The sequence below is a fragment of the Opisthocomus hoazin genome, chromosome 2 (assembly GCF_030867145.1).
Source record: "Opisthocomus hoazin isolate bOpiHoa1 chromosome 2, bOpiHoa1.hap1, whole genome shotgun sequence".
Classification (NCBI taxonomy): Eukaryota; Metazoa; Chordata; class Aves; order Opisthocomiformes; family Opisthocomidae; genus Opisthocomus; species Opisthocomus hoazin.
In genome coordinates this window covers 116,385,648-116,392,692 of record NC_134415.1, presented here as the reverse complement: position 1 = coordinate 116,392,692, position 7,045 = coordinate 116,385,648, and positions in this window count along the sequence as shown.

The following is a 7,045-nucleotide window of genomic DNA, read 5'->3' as shown; positions in this document are numbered from 1 at the left end:
TAAAAGTACTTAAAACACCCCCATTAGCACTAAATGAGCTCATCTTGATTAATGTTATTAAAACATTTGCCAAAGGGTTTAATAATGATTAAGTCTTTTATCTCAGGTGATAAATTCTTAACATTCTAGCTACATTAGGATAAAGCATAAAAAATAAAAGTTTATTTTGATTTTAATCTTTCTATTAAGTTCTTTCTTCACTCCTCAGTTGCACCCAGCAACATGTGCACGTTTCCACCCTAATCTTCACAAGCGCTGCAGGGGAAACCTCTGCAATAATATTCCCATTGTTTCAGCTAGATTTTAGGTGCTTCAGCCTGTTCTTCCCACTACATTTGGGCACTATTCAAGGCACCAGATTAGAAGATTAATCTCTCTAATGACTCTTAACAGTTAACAGTGTGGGATGGGCTCAGTCAGATAATCTGACCGGCTGTCTGACTACACCTGTCTCTTTGTACTGATGTATCTTAGACACCTTCATCAAATGCCTACCTTTAGGGGGATGAATCCCAGTCTTCAAACTTCACATAGGCATATAATTAGAGTAGGAATTCAAGTGCAGCTAAAGCCATTAAAAAGACCCCTGTTGACTTCAATGCTGAATTTGCCTCGACTTGTGGTATTGGTAATTGAGAATCACGTTTGATAGTTTTTACATCCATCCCCCAGTATCCTGGCCTTTCCTTCTCAAGAGTCTCAGAAGAAGAAAACTGAAATGAAGTACAGGTTTTGCCTGTGGCACACACATGAAGGAGCCAGGACACAGGAGACTTGCACCATCCAGGAACAAGCCATCTTACATGTGAAGAAGGTTCATCCTTACCCCTCTCCATCCCAACTGGGACAGCAGGAAGAGAATCCAAGGTCACAGCCGTGGTGCTGCCTTCCTCTGCCAGCACCTGTTACAGGCCATGGCAGAGAAAGTCATGCTGTCTGAGGTAGCTCTGCTGCCAGGTAAACTCCAGCTGCACTGTCTGTGAGAGCTGAGGTCTCACTCTCAACTGAAAGTGCTCAGAACCTTGCTGTCTAATATGCAGGAAGTTTTTATTTGCACAGGTCAAACCTCAGAGTGCACAGCAAATCACCTTCTTTGAAGAACTTCAGAAGTTCTAATTTTTTTCATCATATACGCATGTGTTAAATCCCTTCACTCCAATGATGAGTGCATATTGGTGTCACTCTACTGACGCTGGATAACAGTTCTGCTGTTCTTCAGGTTCAAATGGTGTGGTGTGCATGTCAGAATACCTTGAGCAGGTCCTTAGAGCTCTTCCTTACTTTTCTTGGGTTCCTTTACACGTCAGCAGGCATTTTCCTTCAGTCAGGGCTGAGAGCAAACTGTGACTCATGAGTACTCAAGTTACATTGCACCGAAAATGAGACGAGGCTGCTTTTCCTAATCTCCTCTGTTACAGGCTCTTCTGGCTGCACCAGGGCACACTGAGGTTTGCTCCTGGACAGACATAAAAGGGAGGTTTGGGAGGCTTTCTTCTTCTGTGCAGTCAGATGACCTCTAGTCCTTATCACTGAGTAATTATGCAAATATCTCTGTGAAAGCCCTTGGAGACAGGTGCAGACAGCACCCTTGACCTGCTTAAGGGTCTTTATATATGTGACATCTCCTCCTCAGAGGCACTGGGAGTATGATGCCTACATGACAAGGAGATCTGAGAATCTCCCTTCCTCAGCTAGACACAGTGGAGAGATATAGGCAACGCGTGAAAAGCAGACACAGTGGACTTACAGCCACCAACTGCAAACCCAGCATTCATTATAAGCATGTACAGCTTCTGGTGAAGCCTGCATGGCCACAGCTGGGCTGTTCTAGTTGGCTATGGCACATCTGCATGGATCTCTGCACACCTCTGTAATGCGCTGCAGACCTAGCTTCACATTACACAGTGCCTCCAGCTCTTCATCTGAAACCCTGTAGACATCAGTATTCCTTGTGTTTTTCATGAGTGGCACATAGGGCAACCGAATGCAGATGGGTACAGCCATGCACATGACAAGGGTCCTGCTAGCAACTCCCTTTAGTGACACCAAGAAATGCTGTAGTAGAAAGAAAAAGGTGGCTTCAGTCTTGTTCGGTCTCTTGGCAAACCTGTTTCCTCATACTGTTATCAAGCTGCTACTGGTGTTGACAAAGAGCTCACCTGATCTGAAGTGACCTTTGCTCAAAGAAGGTTTTTGATGCTGTTAGTGTGCCTGTATATGGAACAGCTCTTGGTCTGTACAAAGTGAAGTGACAAAGAAACCTGAGCCTGTAAATGCAGACCTAAGAAATAATAACACCAAGGGACTTTCATGAAATCAAAATAAAACCAAACAAGTTTTAATTACTTTCTCCGACTTGAGTACTTTTTTTTAAAAGTTACCCAGAAGTTGTGCAAAACCTCTGGTTTTCCACTTTCTGACATTTCTTCAACAGCCTGAAAGATCTGATGAATTCTCTGGCAATGTGTAAAGTGTGAAATGTCCTCAGATTTCACAGATCTTTTCCTTTCATTCCACATTTTGAAACATGTAGCCATTATTGGATAGCAGTGTGCAATTTGTTTGTCTTCACCAAAGCTTTTGCAAAATGTCCGTATTTGTTGCTGTTGAAAAACCCCCTCAAAGTTTCAGTATTTTCTCCCCATGTGCCAATGAACTGGCAGCAACACCTGCTTCCTTGCAGCTTTCTGGAAAATATCTCCTACTCTAGTTCACTGTCATTGACTTGTAAGTCATTTGGCCTCTGAATTTATTTCTCTCTGGCCTTATTTAGTCTCTTACTGAAGTCCAGACATTTTTCTCTTTCTCACTCAGAATTTAACTCATGTCTTCCCCCTCTCCCCCCTATCCAGTTTCTCCACCCAGAGGATGTTTTTTTTTCCATTGAAAATGAATATTCCCAGTCCTACAGGTGAATCCTGTATAGCCCACAGAAATTTGTCCAGCCACATCCATACTAGCAAGTTAAGCAGAGCCAGGACACAAGCTCAGACTCCCATCACCTGAACGAGCAAATGATTACAGCAGTGCCAGGACCATTTCTGATCTGTGCCAGCCAGCATCCTCCAACCAGTTCCTGGGCACAGCTACAGAGGTCGCACAGTGCAGGGGCTGGACTAGACCAGGGACTCTTCAGCAGCCAAGTTAGAGGCAGCCACCCTGTTTTGAAGGCAAAAAGACTTAACAGAGTCGACATTGCCAGGTGGCTTCAGGGACAGAGAATGAGGCCTCAACAGATGTACTCTTGGGATCACAGCAGTCCCTTCTCAGAACCTCTGCCTCATTGCATTTATGCAACCAAAATCAGGTATACAAGGCTGTAACGGTGCTGATCATTGAAAGTGTCTCCATCCTTTGGAAGTACGTGCCCACATGGGAACAGGCCCTTGAACACTGTTTGCAAATGCAGGTCTGCCTCTTTCACTCTGGCATGGGTTTTCCTGAACCCTTTTACCCATCCAGACACCACCTATGCCAACGAAATACCCTTCAGTGACTGTCTGGGTTGTGCCGAGTGACTACTGCTACTCTGGTGCTGGTAAAATTCCCGTTGAGAAGGAACACTGAATTTGGCTGTAGGTGTTTTTCCCCAATTAAAATTAGCAGGTCTGAGCTTTCTGTATGGATGGGAGGGAGTCTAAAAAAATAGAAGAGCCCCATTCAATTGCACAAGCTTCCTGAGCAATTAGGAACTCAGAGGGGAAAGAAATCATGAACCAAATCATAGGAAATGGCAACGGAGCTGCAAAGATGACATCACAGTTTATTGGAATTATTTAAACTTCTTAGACATATGTGCAAAGCTCAGTGGAGAACTCCAGTGCTACATGCCAGTGAAAATCAGCTTTTCATCCACGATCAAGTCAAATATCCTTCTGACTTCATCCTGGAGTGCTTTACTCATCTTTTTCTACACGCCATCCAAATAAAGCCTCTGTCACAATTAGCTGAACTGAAACAACCTTGGGCATGACATGATGATGCGTGTGCTTTAGCTGATGTGCATCTGGAGAGAAAGCTAACCAGAACCACAGGATATTTCAGACCTCGGGGGGAGGAAAGTGAGCAGCTCTGCTGTGGAGAGTAGCTGGAAGTATTCCAGCTTCCCCAGGCCAGTCAGTCATGAATATCCTGCTTTGGCCACAGAGGGGTTGTGGAGGAAGCAGGCTGACAACAATTGGGAAAGGTTTGTAACCACAGGAGTCGAATGAATGAAGCCAAGAGGCCGCCAAGTGATGCAATTCATGGAAGGAAAAAAAAAAAATTAAGAAGAGGAAAAAAAAACCCTCCTCAGCTCCTACACAGGAGCATTCATCACTTGCTGTGCCCTTCCAGGAATGTGCTGACAGGCACGGAGCGCGGTGTGTGACCTGGTGTTGGGAAATCAGGGCTACATCTCCCCGGGGTTGCGAGGGACGGGATGGGACGGCCGGGGCGATGCTCCAGCCCTCAGAGAGCAATTTAAGAGGTAAAAAAGCAACAGTGTTCAGACCTCATATTAAAACCAGCCACTGCCTCAATTAGGCACAGGCGCCTGAGTGCCCGAGAGGGGGGTGTGCAGGGACGGGATGGAGGTGGGGGAGACGTGTCAAAAATGACCTGTCTGTGGGGGTGTCCAGCAGACACCCTTGTGCTGCTCATTGCCACTGCTGAACAGATGAAGAAGGAAAAAAGAGAGCTTGTTACAAAGAGAACAAAGTATATTTCTTATCTTCACTGGGCTTTCCCATGTTTTCCAGGGGCGAAGATAAATCTGTGTATTTGCTGGCCCAAAAGAGGATCAATTCATAGAATGGAATCATAGAATCATAGAATGGTAAGAGTTGGAAGGGACCTTAAAGATCATCTGGTTCCAACCCCCCTGCCATGAGCAGGGACACCTTCCACTAGACCAGGTGGCTCAGAGCTCCATCCAACCTGGGCTTGAACACTTCCAGGGAGGGGGCATCCACAGCTTCTCTGGGTAACCTGTTCCACCATTCAATCCACCACCTCCAGGGTTGCTGTCTTTGCTGCTGCTGTGGTAGTTGTGGTGCTGGCAGCAGCAAGCTGATCTCTCCTTAAGCCATCAGGACCTAGAAGCATAGAACCATAGAATCACAGAACGCTTTGGGTTGGAAGCGACCTTTAGAGGTCACTTAGCCCAACGCCCTGTGCAGTGAGCAGGGACATCTTCAACCAGACCAGGTTGCTCAGAGCACCATCCAACCTGGCCTTGAATATTTCCAGGGATGGGGCATCCACCACTTTTCTGGGCAATCTGTTCCAGTTTTTCACCACCCTTATCATAAAAAGTTTCTTCCTTAGATCCAGTCTAAATCTGCCCTCCCTTAGTTTAAAGCCATTGTTCCTTGTCCTATCGCAACAAGCCCTGCTGAGAATATTTTCCCCATCTTTCCTATAGGCCCCCTTCAGGTACTGAAAGGCCACAGTCAGGTCTCCCCACAGCCTTCTCTTCTCCAGGCTGAACAGTCCCAACTCTCTCAGCCTTTCCTCACAGCAGAGGTGCTCCACCCCTCTGATCATCTTTGTGGCCTCCTCTGGACCCGCTCCAACAGGTCCATGTCCTTCTTGTGCTGGGACTGTGGACGCAGGACTCCAGGTGGGCTCTCACCAGAGCGGAGCAGAGGGGCAGAATCCCCTCCCTCAACCTGCTGGCCATTCTTCTCTGATACCTGATACTAGTCACTTCTTCCTACGAAATCTTGGAGTAAAATACACTTTAATTTTATGTCTATTTTATTCAACACAAAAAATACAGCTCACATAGTGGATGCAGGCATATCTGGTGACTTACTTACACTGAGATTTATAAGAGAAATTGGAGGCATTAGGACACCATTGATGTGCCCATTAGGCTCTTTAGCCTGCCTTGGCTATGCCACACTTTATTTCTGCTTCCAGAGTGTGGTGTCCCCACCATTGTGGCATTGCCTGGGAACAAACCCAGTCCCCACAAGCCTGCAGACAAGTCCCTCTCCCAGCTCATGGTCACCCGTTGGGAAAGAGGGACACCCGGAGCTGTGACATACCTCAGGGCTGAGGGGCGAAGGCAGCGAAAGGAGGAGGAACACCCAACCGAGTTGACGGTATGGCAAGCAGCAGCTTCACCAGCTCTTCACAAAGGTGGATAACACTGCTCAAAGCACAGGGAATGGACAGGTAGGGCGACTGAAATTTCCCTGAATTTTTATTGCAGGAAAACCCTTAGGGTGACCCCAATGTTGCCCTATGCCATAAGGGCACAAGCAGCACTGTACACAGTGTTGAGAGATACAGGCGCTCCTGTAAAACTGGTAGCCGAGTAAATAATGAAAAATCAATGAAAACATCTTCCGTGAGTCTCAGCCTACACCATGAAGTCCAGCTACCAGAGCGGCGTCTGCTAGATGCAGGAAAATTCAGAAACACTACCAAAATAACCCTGCTGCCAGAAGTGGTACGGGAGGGGACACGGTTGGGGCAGCGGATGTTGTCCCTTTGGCTGCGCCTCTGCTGGGTCATTCTGCTGTGCTGGGAGCTGCTGGTGGGGTGTAGCAGCACAGTGTTCACAGGTACCACATGGCCAGTGCAGGCTCTGCTTCCTCAGGAGCAGAAGATGCGGCCTTTGAGGTTTAGAGGTCACTCCAAGCCACGCTTAGTGCAGATGACAGGGTCTCTTCAGAAACACCTCCAGGGCCCTGTTCATTTCCTTATAAGTGGGGTAAACTTTATTATCTGGTGATGAGCCAGGCAGCAGCTTGCTCGTTTGATTATGCCTCCAATGTCATCTCCCAGACCCTTTTTGTAGAGTCCATTGCCCTCCCTTTTCTACCTAGTCTCGACACTAACTCTGTACAGTGTACATCTGCTTGAGTACAGGTAGAGTGGATTTTATTCTCCCCTGAGCTATGGTGTTGTCCAAACTCTTAGACTTGTTAAAAAAGGAAGAATTGTCTCATTCATTTTACACCTGCAAAACTCCATGCCCTTTGATATCTGACATATATGTCTCACTAGTCTGCTCTTATTAAAACGGAAGTCACATATTTTAGCTGAAGGACAA